Genomic DNA, 17,997 nt, shown 5'->3' with positions numbered 1-17,997 from the left:
TTTCTCATCAAACAATAAGCCTAGAGGGAGGGTGCAAACAAAGCTGGAGAACACATTCACCTTGTTCAGTCTTCAGCTTTTTGGTAAGACTTTGTTCGAATATCGTTTTCCTTCTCCAAAATATTGTGCTTTATCGTTTAATTCTGCGTAGTCTATGCAAGCCAACCAAGAATTGGTTGAGAGGGAACGTGACCTATCCGTGACTTTAGTATCTCCTACCAAGGTGATCGCTGTTGAAGTAGACGTAAAAGTCTCGCATGCAGTTAAGAAGTGTTGCATCTTGGCTAAGAGGAGTTGCAAGAGGCTTAGAAAGTGTTCAATGAAGCTGAGAAGTCTCATATTGATAAAGAAGTGTGATAAATGCAAAGATGGTTATAATGTGGCCACGAGTAGTTGCAGGAAGTGAGACTGCAAATTTTGATGTCAGATTTTTTTATAATTACAGTTGATTCATGTATATTTCTTTCTAGCTTTGCATCAAAGAGTTGCACAACAAGAGGGTGGCTGAAGTCTGTTGAAGTTTTCAGAGGAAGGTTGTGGATCGAGAACAATAACTATGGTAAATGGTGGGAGCAACAGGGCCAGGCTAGGGCGGAGGAGCTCTGGTGTCAGTTTATGGGAAAGGTTGCATACCAAGAACAATAGAAGAAAATAACGAGTAAGAGAAAAAAATGAAGAGTTCTATGACGAGAGGGTGGTGGAAGAATGGATGTAGACAAAGAACAATCTCTGAGGAAAATGGCCGGACAAATAAAAAACATGCGCTTCCATGATTCACACAGATTGGATAGTAAGATGTTCTGATGTATGGAAATTTAAAAAAAAAATGCACTTCTACTAAAGAAAATGGGAGAATATACGCGTAGTTGATAAAAGATTAAGTCAGATAGATACATAAGGTGCTTCATGGAAGGGATAGAATGGCCTTAGCCATTATTATCATGTCTGTAACGAATGCAGGTCCAATTTTTAATATTCTGGACACACACTCACTCCTAGTGAAGCTTGGAACCCACTAATGGCTATATATGAAACTTTAGAGGACAAAGCATAGGTTGTGGGTGTGGAAGTAGGGGTTTCCATGTTAGCTGCTCCACCAACTTGAATATAAAGGCATTAGTAGGCATTAGTAGGTGAGTGCAAGTTTAAGTAAACTCTGGCATGAAAGAATTAGTTACATCAATGATTAAAATCCCATTTTAATAAGAAAAGCACAAAGGCATGGTTCATCTGATTATGAAAGTAAATGTATCGGGGAAGCATGTTTGACAAGTAAAAATGAATGTGCCACTGAGCTTTTAGGACAAGGAAAAGCGAGAGTGAGGAATTGTCTTTGTGTTACAAAGTTGTGGCACTTGCCCTAATTTTAAGAAACATCACAAGGACCAGGGAAAGCGAGAGTGAGACTTGTCTTTTGTGTGGTTTTGGGACACTCCATTGATTTTGAGAACTTTCATGAGAGACGTTATGGACTTCGATAAAGTGGATTTTGTTCGAAATCCATAGAAAATTATTTGAAAGTCAAAAACATAAACAATGAAAGCTTGGAATGTACGTTTATATTGATAATTTAGTCTTATTTAACCTTTTAAAAATTTAGGCTTATTTAACCTTTTAAATTTGGATTTATTAAATATTGAATTTTTTAATAGGTAATTGTTTTAATGATGTATTAAGAAATTTTATTATGCTTGACCTTTGATAAATCAAGGTTTAATATGGATTTTATGCTAGATTTAGGGGAGTGCATTTTTTTAAAGATGTTATCACATAATATATTTAGATTTTTTCCTTCCTTTAGTTATTAAAAAAAATTCTAAAATACTATTTTAATATAAAGTTAAAATGTATCTTGATGCAAATATTTAAAAGAAATTAACCAATGTTACATAAAAATTGTGTCAAATGATAAATTAAAATACAAATAAGATTAAATGTTAATAATATTATTAATAAATTTAATAGTTGTGTTAAAATAACTCCCCGAGCATGCAAAGATTAAAAGAAATTAATCAAAGATACAAATGATAAATTAAAATGCAAATAATACTAAAGTTTAATAATACTATTGATAAATATGATAAATTAAAATATAAATGATACTAAATGTTAATAATAATATTAATAAATAGTGAATAGTGACTCGAAGATTTAGTGATAAGTGACCAACTCTCAATAGTAAAAATCTATCACAATTCATAATAGGAAATTTAAACAATAACAAAAAAGAGATGATAGTGCAAAACTTAAAAAATAGCAAAAATAGATAAATTGAATATTATTGCCCAAGTCGTTAGTCCTATGCATCCATATGTTGTTTGAAGACATTTCTCTCTCTCTCTCTCACTCACACATTCTTTAAAAACATTGACACTATCATTGTGAACGTTGGTTTCATTACGTAGATTAGAGTCGCTCATTTCATCCATATATTCTTTGAAGACATTGAAACCATCCTTTCCAATGTTGGTTTCATTAATCACTCTTGAGAGTACTCAATGGCACATTAATTTCGATGCACTTGATTGGGTGTTTCTAATGGCTAATTCTAGACTCTGATGCATCCTTGCTATTTATTCATTAGGATCTATGGATTTTTTCACCCTTGTCTCGAGGATGAAACACATTAGTTGGTTCAAAACATCGACCAAGTAATATTGATGTGATTAATCTAAAAGACATGCGTATAACTTCTACTGTTAGATTATCCACCTAATAAACGACTCAGATTGACTATGAAATTACAATATTTTACAAGGAAAATTTATTTTACAATATTTTTCTAGGGGGGATCATAAAATCACCTTTGCCCCCCATAGACCCCCTTGACGACGATTAAACGAGCGACATTGTTGCCCCATTAGGAATTGGGGTCTAACGCGGCGATACTTTTGAATAAAGAAGATAATTAGGCTCCACACACAACAACTCTACCATTGAGGTCTCATAAGGCCTCGTGATAAGGAGGTAGTCTTTGTGGCATAATTTTTATTAGAAGGCTCTTGTCACTCTATTCAATAATCAATTTAGTTTCAACAACATTTTCAGATTTCCAAGAGATTCCCAAAGCATTCAATAACCATCCAGACAAGAAAATTTTGTGTCAATTTTGTAATAACAAGGTTCAAGTATTAAACTTGGTTTCTTTGCATGTTTATTGAAGATTAAAGTCTTCACTATGCATTGAAGTTTTTATGGTCGAAACGTGTGAAACACACTCCAATGATCTATGGTTCATTCTCGGGACATGTTATGTTTGAGTGTGTTGATTCATCATGTGTGTTGGTTTATATGTGCACACATTAGTGTAATGTTTGTTAGTTCAACCATTGGTATCAAGAGCCCGAGGGAAGGATGTCACGCTTAGAAAAATCGCAAAGCAAAAGAGTAACACCAAAAGTCTGAAACGACAAAGGGGCATTATTCCATCGTGTTGCTGACTACCACTTTTGTTTGTTTCTATCTTAAGGTGAGCGTGTTGACATCTATGTTGTTGCCTTATTGTAAAGAATTTGCATGACACTGTTTCAATTGTAACTATGTGACCATAGACTCAGATAATAATGTTGCTGCTATAAATTGCTTCACGATATTGAGAGATGGATACTACACAAAAATTTTGTTTTTTTCCTGGAGATTATTTGATTCTCCATTGTTGAATTTAGTGAGGAATTACTAGTTCTAGTATGTGTAGCATTCATCCCTACATGTGGTCTTATATTCATCGATGGAGTCACTCATTTTTGTGACTTCCTCCATGAACACTATCATTGTTTGACAACCCTCTCCTTAAAATCATGATTTTAACTTGACTCTCACTAAATATTAGAGGTTGTCAGTAAACAACTTCTCATCTCTCAATTCCAACTTTATCTCAATGGTTTCCTAAATGTCTACCCTAGCTTTGTGCACACATTTCCTCTTTTTCTAGCAATAAGAAAACCCATTGTTCCCTGGGCAAAACTAGGAAAAACATTTTACTAGAAGCATACTATTCTAGACCAATGTACTTAAAAGGGAGTGGAATCTGAGTTATTATTTCCTTTGATTTTGTATTAAATGTGCACTTGGAGGTTGTTTTTTCTCATGTTGGATTACCGAATTTTCTACAGTTGCATTGAATGTAGTTGAGACTTTAGGTCATTCAAGCATTATAGATCTCATCACAACAACCCTTTGCTTGTGGAAACCTTTCATTTGTTGAAGTTAAGCTGTTAGAAAAATGACCAGAAATTACTGAGTTATTAAAGTTGCTAAATACTTCAATACTGATATGAAAATGAGATCTAAGACAATTAATAAGGTATTACAGACTTATGTGCATGGATTAGTCTATGTCTTTATACGCAATGGATCAATAAGATTGCAAAATGCACAGAGAATGAAGCAATAACAAAACATAATAGATAACACATGGCACAATAAATTTAATAAGGAGTTCACCCAATACTCCTGGGCTACATCTCCTGGTCCAACCTTTAGTGGTGGCCTCTCTAGTATGTCTTCAAACAAAGTTTTGTTTACAACAGTGAGCTTAATTTGAGCTTCACGCACAACAGAATACAACAATAAGAGTTTACTTGAACCTCTCAAGTTCTCTATGAGTACACAGACTCCCCTAATGCTCTCTGTCTCGACATTTGCCTGAATACTTCTCTTTGTCCATCATACTCTCTGTCTGTGGCTATATAGCCAAAAATGCATTGCCTGTTCATTTCATGGTCCTGTCTCTCGGTCTCCCCGGCCTCTTGAACGCTTTGAATCCCTCTCTAGTGTTATACAATCATTGCTCAACGCATGGAGAGGAGGTGGCCACCCATTCTGCAACGCCAGAGTGCTTCGGGCCCCTGAAACGCTTGTAACGCCTATGCCCTTTTTTTATAGTGAAAACACAGTTTAACAGAGATAAATTGCCCAAAACATGACATGTCAGACTTTAAAGTCCTTTAAATACTGTTCAATCCCTATCGGGTTCGACTATCAGTCACCATCGCATCTCGGAAAGGCTCCGTCCCTTTATGTTTTGGAAATACATGACAATTGCGAACATACATTGAAATGGCCCTATTACGGACTTGAAATTATTTCAAATTTCCTTTAGAATGCTATCGGGTCTGGTTGTCGCATGGTGTATTGATATTGGCCCCTTTTCATAGTTTCGATGCAATGCGACGATGCAATATATCGCAATCGCTCATCACAAAAACCCTTTTGCCATTGTAAGTGCTTCTGCAATCCACCGATAGCGATCCAGCGATGTAATATGGACCGTCGATTTATGCGCTTGATCGATGGTCCATATTAACTCCGCCAATCACTGCTGCCATATACATGTGTTAAGCGCCGATATCGCTATCCGTATTCGTAACTCTTGAGTATATCCCGCCGATCTCTGTCGAAGGTTTCCGCCGATTGCGATTGATCGACGGTCCATATTAACTCCGCCAATCACTACTGCCATACATGTGTTAAGTGCTGATATCGCTGTTCATGATCACAACTCTTGAGTATATCCCTTCGATCTCTGTCGAAGGTTTCGGCCGATTGCGATTTCTCGATCCGATTTGGACCGTTGATTGGCCAGATCAGACGACTATTGTGCATCACTTATTCACCTATCTTTTTATTGATTTCATGAGTTTTTGGGCCTCCCGATAGTGTTTCTCCGCCATGCTAAGGGTGTCCCTCTTTCGATGTTTTCGATCATTAAGGGACTTTTGGCTTTGACATGATTTTTAATAGATTCATGATGACTTAGAGGGAATTCTTAGATCCATTTGGATAACGCCTTCCCACTAAGAAAGGCTTTTGGACCACCAAAAGTTGGTTTTCAAGCATCAATGAAATGAGGGTCTTGCTGCCTCACTTATCCAATCTCTATCCATTTTTCACTGCTGGGTTTTGAACCTTTGAGTCCAATCCTTAGGTACTCAACCTCTCCTCTGTGCGTTGTCGTTACCTTCCTGTCCAGAACTGTATCTTCTTGCATCCCATTGAGGTATTCAGGAAACATATCATCAATGGAAGGAAATTGACTTTGCTCTTCAGGATCCTCAATTAATGAAGGTTCAAACAGTGTTAAATTTTTTGCATTTACTATTGAATAGATGTGCATGTATGCTAGCAGATCAAGGTGGAAAGCATTCTCACCAATTTTCTCAAGTACCTTAAAAGGCCCATACCTTATTGGCTTTAGCTTCTTTCCTTCACCTTGCATTCTGTCCTTGTTGATATACAACCATACTTGATCGCCAACTTGGAAGTTATTCTCCACCTGGTGCTTATCATGCCTTGCCTTATATTTGGCTTGGCTCTTTTCAGCTATTCCTGCACTGCCTGGTGAATCTCTTGGATCTGTTCAATGAATCTAGTTGCTTTATCCACATCATTGTGTCCAACAACTGCTATATCTTTTTCAAAGACAAAATCCAAGGGAGAACTTGGTATAAAACCAAAACAGGTCTCAAAAGGAGATCTATGTGTAGAAGAATGTTTAGCACGATTGTAAGCATGTTGCACAACATAAATGTTCATCCCAAAGCTTGGGATGCTTGATGCAATAACCCATGAGCAACTGGATCACTGTCTAGTTGACTACCTCTGTTGGGCCATCTATTTGTGGATGAAAGATTGTGCTTTTCTTCAGTCTAGTGTCCATTAATTCCCACAGAATTGACCAAAACTTCCCAACAAATCGGGAGTCTCGATCAAATATTATGGAAGTGGGTAATCCAAAATGCACCTAGACATGTTGAAAGAACAATTTCGATGTTTGTTCAGCTGTAATCTGCTTATTACAAGGTATTAAAATACACATTTTGCTGAACTTGTCTACAATAACATATAAATAGTCATGTCTCTTTCTAGATTTTGGCAATCCCACGACAAAGTCCATGGAGACACTTTCCCAAGGACGAGAAGGGACTGGCAGTGGAGTGTACAAGTCTATTTTTCTATTGCGGGGCTTGCTTTTAGCACACATGGTAGACTCTCTTACATATCTAGAAACTGTTTCATGCATTTTTGGCCAATAACAGTATCTTTGTAGTTGTGCAATTGTTTTTCTTACACCAAAATGACCTGATACCAGAGAAGTATGTCCTTCCCTAACTATATTAATTATCTCTATTTGTGGAATGCATAACTTTCCCAAATGATACAAGAGTTGGTCCTTAATGTAGTAATCCAATTCTTCTACCTTTTGCCATTACTTAAAGCTGCATATACATCTTTGAAGTCTATATCTTGAGCATATTGTTCAATGTAGCTTTCATGCATTACTGAGTTATGCTTAAGTATAGTAGATGCATTTATGATTGGTCTGGACAACATATTTGCAACTTTATTGTGTATGCCTTTTTTGTATCTGATGACTAAATGAAACTGCTATAGGAAACCCATCCACCTATAGTGTGTTGATTGTTGCAACTTAGTTTGTGAGTGCAAGTACTAAAGTGCCTGATGATCAGTATGTATTACTGTTTCTTTGCCCATTAAGTAATGTTTCCACTTTTTCACACTCTAGACTAATGCATACAATTCTTTATCATATGTAGGATAATTAACTACTACATAATTAAAAGTCTCATAATGGTAGCATATGGGTTTACCATGTTGAATCAACACTGCTCCCATGGCATAATCATTGGCATTTGTTTCGATCTCAAATGGTTGTTGAAGATTTGGCAATGCTAGTACTAGTGTTGTACTAATTTTTTTTTTCAAGGTGTCGAAGGCTTTCTTCTGTTTGCCTCCCCATTGAAACACCTTGTTCAACCCTGTCAATGCATGTAAAGGAGCTGCAATTAAGGAAAAGTTAGCAATAAACTTTCTCCAATATTGGGCTGCCCCTAGGAAGCTTCTAACTTCAGTAGTAGACTTGGGTTTTGGCCAATTTACAATGACTACAACCTTAGAGGGATCTATCTTTAATTCACCACCCCCTACTATATGACCCAAATAATTCAAAGATGTTTTTCCGAATTCACATTTTGATAATTTAACATAGAGATTTTCATTTTTCAAAACATCTAGAGTCCGCTTTACATGCTTCAAATGTTATTCCCATGTTTTACTGAATACAAGAATATCATCTAGATATACAATCACAAAATCATCAATAAAAGGCCTAAGTACATCATTCATTACTCTCATGAAAGTGGCAGGAGCATTAGTTAAGCCAAAAGGAATAACTAGCCATTCATACAACCCTTGCTTTGTTTTGAAAGCAGTCTTCCATGCATCTCGCTCTACTACTCTGACCGGATGGTAGCCACTACATAGGTCCAACTTGGAAAAGTAAACAACCTCTTTCAGCTGATCTAATAGATCATCTATGCGAGGAAGGGGATAATGATTCTTGATCGTTATTTTATTCAGTGCTCGGTAATCAATTCACATTCTCCACGAACCTTCCTTCTTTCTCACCAACACGATTGGAGATCCGCATGGTGATGTGCTTGGCCTTATGAACCCTTTCTCGAGCAGCTCCTGTACCTGCTTCTTGATTTCTGCATTCTCTAAAGCAGATAACATGTATATTCCGATGTTAAGCAATGGAGCATCTCGCTGAAAATTAATATCATGTACAATTTCCCTTTTTGGTGGTAGACCTTTAGGTTCTTGAAATAATATATCATATTCTCAAACAACCTTTTCTAAATCAGCTTGTTGTTTAGCATCACAGCCTTCAAATACATTGGTTTTTCTAGGTTCCTTTTCCTTTACAACCATCAATAAAAATTTCTTGCATGAATTTACAATCCTTTTCATCTGCCCTGAGTTTATGAGAGTATAATTATTTTTGAGTTTGTGAGCTCTTACAATATATTCTATTCCATCTTTAACAAGTTGATACTTATTTTCTACTCTATATAAAATTGCTTTTCTATCATACAAGTAAGGACTTCCTAAAACAATTCCACATATATACAAGGGAATTACATCTAACTCAACCTCATCTACAAATGCTGAACCAATGGCAAACCTAAGTTTACATTGCCTAGTCACTTGTAGCTTTGCTTTATCACATAACCAACCCAATGGATATTGCTTCTTATGAGGTGTGGTTAGTAATCCCAGTTTCTTTACAATTGCTTCAGAAATTAAATTTACTTGTGAGCCACTGTCAAATAATGTATCAATCTTTTGATGCTTGGAAACAACTCTAATATGGAAAATCTCATGTCTTCTTCTCTCATTTTCTTCACTATCAATAGTTTGGGTAGAATTACTAGAAGATGCTTCAAAATTTTTACCTTGTATACATGTGGCTGTGATGGTTGTTTCATCACCCGAGTCTCGCCCTAAATATTTTTGAACAAAAGAAACAACTTTCTTCTTCTTGCCATCAAACTTCTTGGGTTTCAGCTCTGGATGCAAAGACCAACAATTTTCATCATCATGTCCATCCTTCTTGCAGTGAGTGCATGAAGGTTTTGTCTTTTGTACATCATTGGCCTTCCTCTCTTTCCCTTTATGCTTCCTCTTTTCCTTGTTCTTGTTTGCAATGGGTTTGGATGGCCCCCCAATCTCTGGGTTCACATTCTTCCCTCTAGCCTCTAGATGGGTAGCTTGAACAGATACTCCATCTATGCTAGTAGGGTTAAACATGAGAATGGCGTGTCTCAAATAACTATGCAGACCACCTATATACTTCAGCAAAGTTTCAGGTGAGTCTAAAGAAATGCCTAGAATCAAAGCTCTTTTTCTAAACTCTTGGGTAGCTTTGTACACCTTTCCCTTTCAATTGGCGAAGAGTTTGCCAACTCATCATAGCTTGCTGCATATAAGCTAGTGGATAGAATTGTTTTTTAATTGCAGAAAAAAATTCACTCCAGACAGAAAGAATTTTACCATGCTTTTTCAAGTCAGCTTGTGTCCCGCCTTCCCACCATACCAAGGCAGTTCCTCCAAGATGTAGGTTGTCCAACTGAATTTTACTCCTGTCTGAGTCAATATTTTGCACCTTGCAATACACATCAATCTGCCTAATCTAGTTATCTAACTTCTCTGCATTTAGCTTTCCATCATATATTGGCAAATCAAATTTAACATCTAATTTAATCAAAGATTTTTTCTTATTTTTATTTTCAAGGCTGTCAGGAGGTGTGGACAGAGGAACTTCTTTTCCTTTCCCTTTGCCTTCATAATGGCCATCCATAAGAGATTCTTCCATTCCCTTCTCTTGTTTGGAAGTGGAAGAATCTTTATTTCGACCTTTCTTAAATTCTCTATACATTTCTTCTACCATGGCTCTCATGGTCATGAAACTGTCCATGAACTGAGGGTCTGATTCCAAGGGAACTTCTTCTGACATTTTCCTCTTAGGATAGACTCTACCAATTTCTGGGTTAGTTTCAAGTTTCAACTAATCCCCCTTCTCCTAATTTAAGCTTTGATCTAGTTAGCATTCACAAATAGTCCAGCACAAGCTTGTCTAACCTTACCAACCTAAAGCTCTGATACCACTTGATTTGAAAATGAGATCTAAGAAAATTAATAAGGTATTATAGACTTATGTGCATTGATTAGTCTATGTCATTATATGCAATGGATTGATAAGATTGCAAAATGCACAGACAATGAAGCAGTAACAAAACATAATAGATAACACATGACACAAAAAATTTAATAAGGAGTTCACCCAATACTCTTGGGCTACATCTCCTGGTCCAGCCTTCAGTGGTGGCCTCTATATTATGTCTTCAAGCAGAGTTTTGTTTACAAAAGTGAGCTCAATTTGAGCTTCACGCACAACAGAATACAACAATAAGAGTTTACTTGAACCTCTCAAGTTCTCTATGAATACATAGACCCCCGTGATGCTCTCTGTCCCAACTCTATCTCGGTATTTGCCTTAATACTGCTCTGTGTCTGTGGCTTTATAGCCAAAAATGTGCTACCTGTTCATTTCATGGTCATGTCTCTCGGTCTCCCTGGCCTCTTGAATGCTTTGAATCCCATTTTGCAGCGGTAGAGTGCTTCGGGCCCCTGAAACGCTTGTAATGGCCGCACCTTGTTTTTACAGTGAAAACACAATTTAACAGAGATAAATTGCCCAAAACATGATATGTCGGACTTTAAAGTCCTTTAAATATGGTTCAATCCCTATCGGGTCCAACTATCGGTCGCCATCGCATCTTGGAAAGGCTCTGTTCCTTTGTGTTTTGGAAATACATGAAAATAGCGAAAATACATTGAAATGGCCCTGTTACGAACTTGATATTATATCAAATTTCCTTTAGAATGCTATCGGGTCCTGCTGTCACATGGTGTATTGATATTGGCCCCTCTGCATAGTTCTGATGTGATGCGGCGATGCGATATATCGCAATCGCTTATCGCAAGAACCCTTTTGCCATTGTAAACGCTTCTGTAGTCCACCAATAGTGATCCGACGATGTAATATGGGCTGTCGATCTACGCGCTTGATCGACGATCCATATTTACTCCGCCAATCACCACCGCCATATACATATGTTAAGCACCGATATCGCTGTTTGTGATCGCAACTCTTGAGTATATCCCGCCAATCTCTGCCGAAGGTTTTCTCCGATTATGATTTCCCGATCCAATCTGGACCGTTGATCGACCAGATCGGACGGCTACTGTGCATCACTTATTCTGCCTGTCTTTTTATTGATTTCTCGAGTTTTTGGGCCTCCTGATAGTGTTTCTCTACCTTGCTAAGGGTCTCCCTCTTTCGATGTTTTCAATCCTTTAAGGGACTTTTGGATTTGGCATGATTTTTAATAGATTCATGAAGACTTTGAGGGCATTCTTGGATCCATTTGGATCAAAACACTCCACTGTTCATGATATAGTCAAAATTGGAAAGGGCAGTTCCTCAAACATTCAAACTTGTCTACAAAATGCACAAGAGAAGATTGAGTTTTTGTAGCTTGAGTCACAATTACAACAAGATGAATTACAACATAGTCAACATTTTGAACTTGTTTTTGTTTAGAATAATCCTCTATTTAATTTTAAAATAGACTCCCATCAATAGTCAGAAAGTAATCAAATCAATGAGATTGATGTAGATTTAGACCCAGTGCCCATTTCAAGAGCAAATTTGCAGGCATAAGTAGAAGTTCAAGTTGCACTTCCTAAGCCCATGATCAAACCTTATAGAAGAGATTTTTAGTGATAAGAACATAATAATTCTTGGATATGAAAAGGATGTGTCCTTTCATATTCCATACTATTCCAAGCTAATCCAATTTCAGAGTGTTATATTTCTTCAGGAAGATTCATATTCACCTATTCTCACTCCTCCTGCATAACAACAGATTGCTAAATGACAATGTTGTAATTGAGTTGGCCATGTGAAATTTTATTGTTTCGATATTCACTCATGTGAGCATTTTGATAAGCACACTCATCATTAAAAAATATGCTTCAGAAACAAGCCTCATGCAAGAGCGAAGATTCACCTTGGGCGGATCGCTTCTTGGTAATGGGCTTCAACAACTGAGAATATATTTCAATTATACCACAAGATTCATTCTGAACTATTGAAAAGTCTTGTAGTTAAGATCTCTTCATCTTCTCACCTTGCATCTAACAAAGAGGAATTTTCGGTTATCTACAAGCTTTAAAGATAAATTAAGTGAGTCTAAGCCACAACCTGAACCTATGCTTGAGCCTAGAACAAAGACAACCATACCTAGATTTAGAGTTGTAGCCAGAGATAGAGACATTCCCCATGAGCATGCCCTTGTTTGGTAGCCTTCCTTAAACCACCGCATGTTGAGATCCCTCTTTTCAGGTTGAGGTTCTCCCTTTTTTCCGTAAGTAGATACCTACCTTTTCTAGGTTGATGGTCTCCCTTTTCAGAACATTAGAGACACTTCCTCTAGTAGAAGTCTAACAAATTCTTGCAAGATTTGGAACTTCTCCATGAAATACACTAAGCATTCCAGGTTTAGACCTCAATGGTCTCCCTTTTCAAAGCATTAGTGAGCACTTCCTCTAGTTAAATACTTCAGTCTCTAGCTAGATTTGGAAGAGCTCCAGGAACTTTACTAAGCATTTTAGTGTTTGTGGCCATCCTTAAACCATCATCATTTGAGATCTTGATTTCTCCCACCTTATACCATTATTTTAGAGAGCATATTCAACTAATTTCTACCATGCATCTTTTGCATTTTTATTACAACTCTTCTTGGACTCATATATACTCCTTTGGATTAAGGGGGGGAATGTTGGACACCTAATATGCTAAGAGTTTTCGGCGTGGAATATGAAGTGTCATTACGGTACAAGAGACCTTGGAAGATAAATCCAATGGTTATCGAAAATGTATTAATATGTATATCATTGTAAATAGAAAGCATTCAACAATTATCTTACTTTTGGTGTTAAATAATTTTATTGTGTAACAACTTCCTCATACAAATTCCAATTAAGTTGATCTTTGCACCATTTGAAAGCTCTTAATATTTAGAATAGTATTAAGACATTGCAAATTTTATTTGCAATTTTTTACCCCAAAAATGTCATTTAATGCTTCAAATATTATCTAATAGTTTTTGGACCCCAAAGCACCAAAATATGAACTACCTCTAAAATGGGTCTTACAAGCTAATATCTCTATTTTTTTCATAAAAAACTATGATCATAAATTATAGAGTAATCCATTTGGGTTCATACCTCCTCATTTTGGAGATCTTTTGGTGTCCAAATATTTTACTAAAACATTAGGGAAAATTTTCCTCTACATCTCCCTAGAATACCATTTGGGCTTGTCTATAACTTGTTCTTTCAACCGAACCTACCAGAGTTCATGTTACACCTATATGGTTATCTATGAGATCTTTTGAAAAGTTGCATCCATTGGTAACTATACTTGAGTTTTTAGTTCTACATCCTCTTTTGTAGGTAAGACTTATTTGTTAGTTTACTAGTCAAACAGGGAAGACTCATAGAGTTTTAGAATTTTCCCACATTATTGAGAGGGAGAACCTTACCCTTATATTTGAGGTCCTGACCTTATTGGGCCATATGTAAGAACAAGATACACTTCTATTCCCTCAATCTAGCTAGCTCAAAAGAAAATCAAAGGATAATTACAGTATATGGAGGTACATAGAGTGTGTTAGCATTATCACCTACCTTCTCCAACACTTAAACATGAACATACCATAGAACCTTAATATTTCACAAGGACCCTGTAGCCTTTTTTATTCATATGTAACCAATCCCAATGCCCTACTTCAAATGTCTTCTCAATTTTGTATTGGCTTTGTTAGGCCTTATTTTTTTCTTGTGACTTTCTTGATATCTCATGGAATTCAAATGGATTTGCTTGATCTTATCAATGAAATTTTCATCACTCAGTGCTTCACCTATGGTGTCTTCCCTTAATCCTACATGTTTTTTTTAGAAAGGAAAAAACCAATACTCTTTATACTAATATAAGGTTGTTTACATATATCCTAATTTTCATCCAAACACCATTCTAGCAATTAACATGTAAACACATTAAAAGTATCACATCTCCAACATATAAATCTGTCCCCAAAAGAGTTTAATGTTAACAAAAACATATTATGTTCCCTACATCCCACAAAGTTATAACATATATAATGAAATATGACAATACGAAGATCCTGTTCTTGAAATAAAACTTATGTATATTTTATTTTCCGGGTCCTTTATAGATTGTCATTGAAGTAGGAAGAATATAAATCTCCCTAAGTAGATATTTATGTCATAACTTTGAAAGAGCATCCGCAACACCATTATGTTCTTTATGTATATGGGAAAATGTCACACCACAAAATATACCAATGAACAACCTTATCCTCTTCATCCAATTTATGAGGATAGGAGAATCAAATGAAGATTGCTACTTTGCCTAATAAATAACCACCATTGATTCACCGAAAACATCTAATGACTCTATGGATAATTAATGAGTACAATATAAGACTTGCCATAGCGTAATAGTCTCCACCCTAGGATTGGAACCCCTGCCACCATTCCAACAGAAATGATAGAAATGACCAAACTTTATCACAATAAATGCCCCATTACCACACATATTCATACTAGTCGCCTCATCAAAAAAACCTACTGGATAACTACACCATATGTTTGTTAAGTGTACGCATCTTGAAGGTCCCTTATATACCATAGGTCTAAGTTCATTGAAATATGAAAAACATTCATGCAAATACATTTTATGTTAATGGGGTATTTTCATATATATCTTCATTCCTGCATCTCCAGATTCCCCAAAATATGTAAAGGGGTAAAGCATGATATTCCTTGTATTCCATCATCTAGTCCTGCAAACAAGCTTCCAAATATGTGGTATTCCAATCAACAAATATATTTAGGATGTTCAACACACCATACCAAATGGAGACCACAAAAAGACACTTAAGAAAAAGGTGCACCACATCCTCAAGCTCCTCCTTACATAGTGCACAACTGTTTGGACCGATGAAACCCTGCTGCCACAAATTATCCCATATTCATATTTTATTTTTCTAGGCCAACAACTAAGTCATTTGTGTTTTAGGGGACGATTCAAGTCCCAAAATTTTCTAAACCACTGTCTATCCCCAATATTCTGATGACCATGAGTGATATAGATGTAAGCCTCTATAACAATGCTCTGACCCATCAAAAATTTACCATCCCACTTAAAGACATCCTCCTTCTCCATCAATGTGATACCAACCAAATATAAGTTACTTACTTACCTTTCCCATGTCTCATCCAAATCACCATAAAAACATAAGTCCCAAGAGCATATCCAAGATGTATATAGGAAGGTGGAATCATGCGATACCTGAATTTGATTTAAGAAATAAATACCCAAATTGTGATTGTACATGATAAGTGTGATAGGCATATGATGATTACCATCAAAACCACTAATGGGATCCATCCCAATCTCCATCAAAGCACCCATTCCAATCTCCCATCTTAGATTCACGATCAACCTTTGTTTAACTTTCATCAAGTTGTTCCAAATATATGGAATAGAGTATGGAGCCCGGGCCCCATCTTTTATCCACTCCAGTCCATACCAATTTTTAAAGTATTTATCCTTTATAATTCCCTTCCATATGCTAGTTCCATTTATGACATGACATAAGCACTTTACCAACAAATCCCATTCAAAATTATCAATATTTTTAAAACCCCATCCTCCATTCTTAATCATCATGAAAATGTCCTCCAAGTGAACAAGATGAATTCTATTTAACATCATTGGAACCCGCCTAGATAAAATTGGAAATAAAAGAGTTTATCTACCTGATGATTTTTTTCGGAATCATATAAAGATGCATCCAATAAACAACAATACTCTACAAGACAGACTACACTAGGACCAACCTACTTCCAATAGTCAACCATTTATGTGCCCATGTTGATAGTTTACATTCAAATTTATCAATCAACCAACACCAATATCTCAACCCATAGTTATTTGGTTTGAGGATGAACTTGAGGTATTTGAAACCTCTATTCATCTGGACCGTTTCCACACCAAATATATTAGCAATTTTCAAAACAATGTCCTTCTCTGGTACCATAGCAATCAGTTGAGGTTTATTTTTGTTCATATATAGCCCCAAAGCATCACCAAAAGATCAGACGATCTGATGCAAATATCTCCATTTTCCAATGGAGATCTTCCCAGTAAAAACAACACCATCCACAAAAATAAGGTGAGTAAGGAAAATGTTTTTGGAGATCCAAAACCCTAAAAAGGACCCCCTAGATTGCACCTTAGTAATTATCATCCTTCTCATATCATCAATTACCATTAACAATAAGGGAGGGGATAATGAATATCCCTACATTAACCCCCTCGATGGCTTCAAAAAATAAGAAAGTGCCCTATAAATTAAACAAAATAAAATTTACAGAGGTGATAAAAGTGATAATCCAATCAACAATCCTCATTGAAATACTAATCTTATGTAAAATCATCCTTAAATAATACTTATCCACACAATCATATGCTTTGATCAAATCCAATTTTAACATAAGAGCATCCCCCTTTTTAACCTTAATAGAATTCATACATTCTTATGCAATAACCACTACATCCTGTATCTACATATTGTTTAAGAACCCTATTTTTTTTGGAGTAATAAATTTTGACATTGTATCTTTTAACCGAGATGAAATAATCCTGGAAATCATTTTATATACAATATTTCATAGTGAAATAGACTTGTAATCCATAAATGTTGTAGGCATGGATGCTTTAGAAATAAAAGTGACAAAGGTGGAATTCAACACACTAGAGATTGAACATGAGGTCCTCGAATCCTCCGCTAAAAGTAGTAGATTCAACCCTATGATATCAAAGAAATGAAGAAATAGTTCCACAAGCCACCCATCTGAACCAGGGATCTTGTCCCTGGCAAATAAATTAAGAACAATAACCATTTCATCTAATGTAATCGACTAACCAATAATAGCATTGTCTTCCTCATTGAAAATAACAAGATATGATCTGTTGAGAAATCAAGTGTAGTAGAGATCAATGCTTGATTCCTCTTCTTGATAATTTCTTGTGAATGTTAGTTCCCTTCTTATTACTTATTGTGTCTTCTTCATCAAGAAATTATACCAATTTAAAATATACAAAGATCACAAAGAGACAAGAGACACCAAGATTTAGGCTACTTGCCAAGGAAAAACCCCAAAAGGGGGGAAACCCAACAATCCATATCTTATAGAAATAAATCCAAATGAGATATCCAAGACCAAGACCAAGTTTTCCATAAGAATTCTAAGTTAAACTCTCCTCCAAGTCCCATCCAATAGTCAAATTAAATGTTGGCAACTGTCTATCCAATTTAACGTCTTACATTGCTCTACATAAATTATCAATCCGGGTATCATAAACTGATGAAGTGTGGTGCACCATATGTGCTTAGTTAACCTTTTTCTTACTTCGTTGTTTTATAGATTTTATTTTGTTTTGGGGTTTTGTTCTTGTTGATCTCCTAAAGTATCTAA

Source organism: Pinus tabuliformis, chromosome 1_1 (assembly GCF_031772625.1).
Source record: "Pinus tabuliformis cultivar Carrire ecotype Pingquan chromosome 1_1, CPIR1, whole genome shotgun sequence".
Classification (NCBI taxonomy): domain Eukaryota; kingdom Viridiplantae; phylum Streptophyta; class Pinopsida; order Pinales; family Pinaceae; genus Pinus; species Pinus tabuliformis.
The sequence above is the reverse complement of the archived record's forward strand: the minus strand, read 5'-3'. Positions refer to the sequence as shown.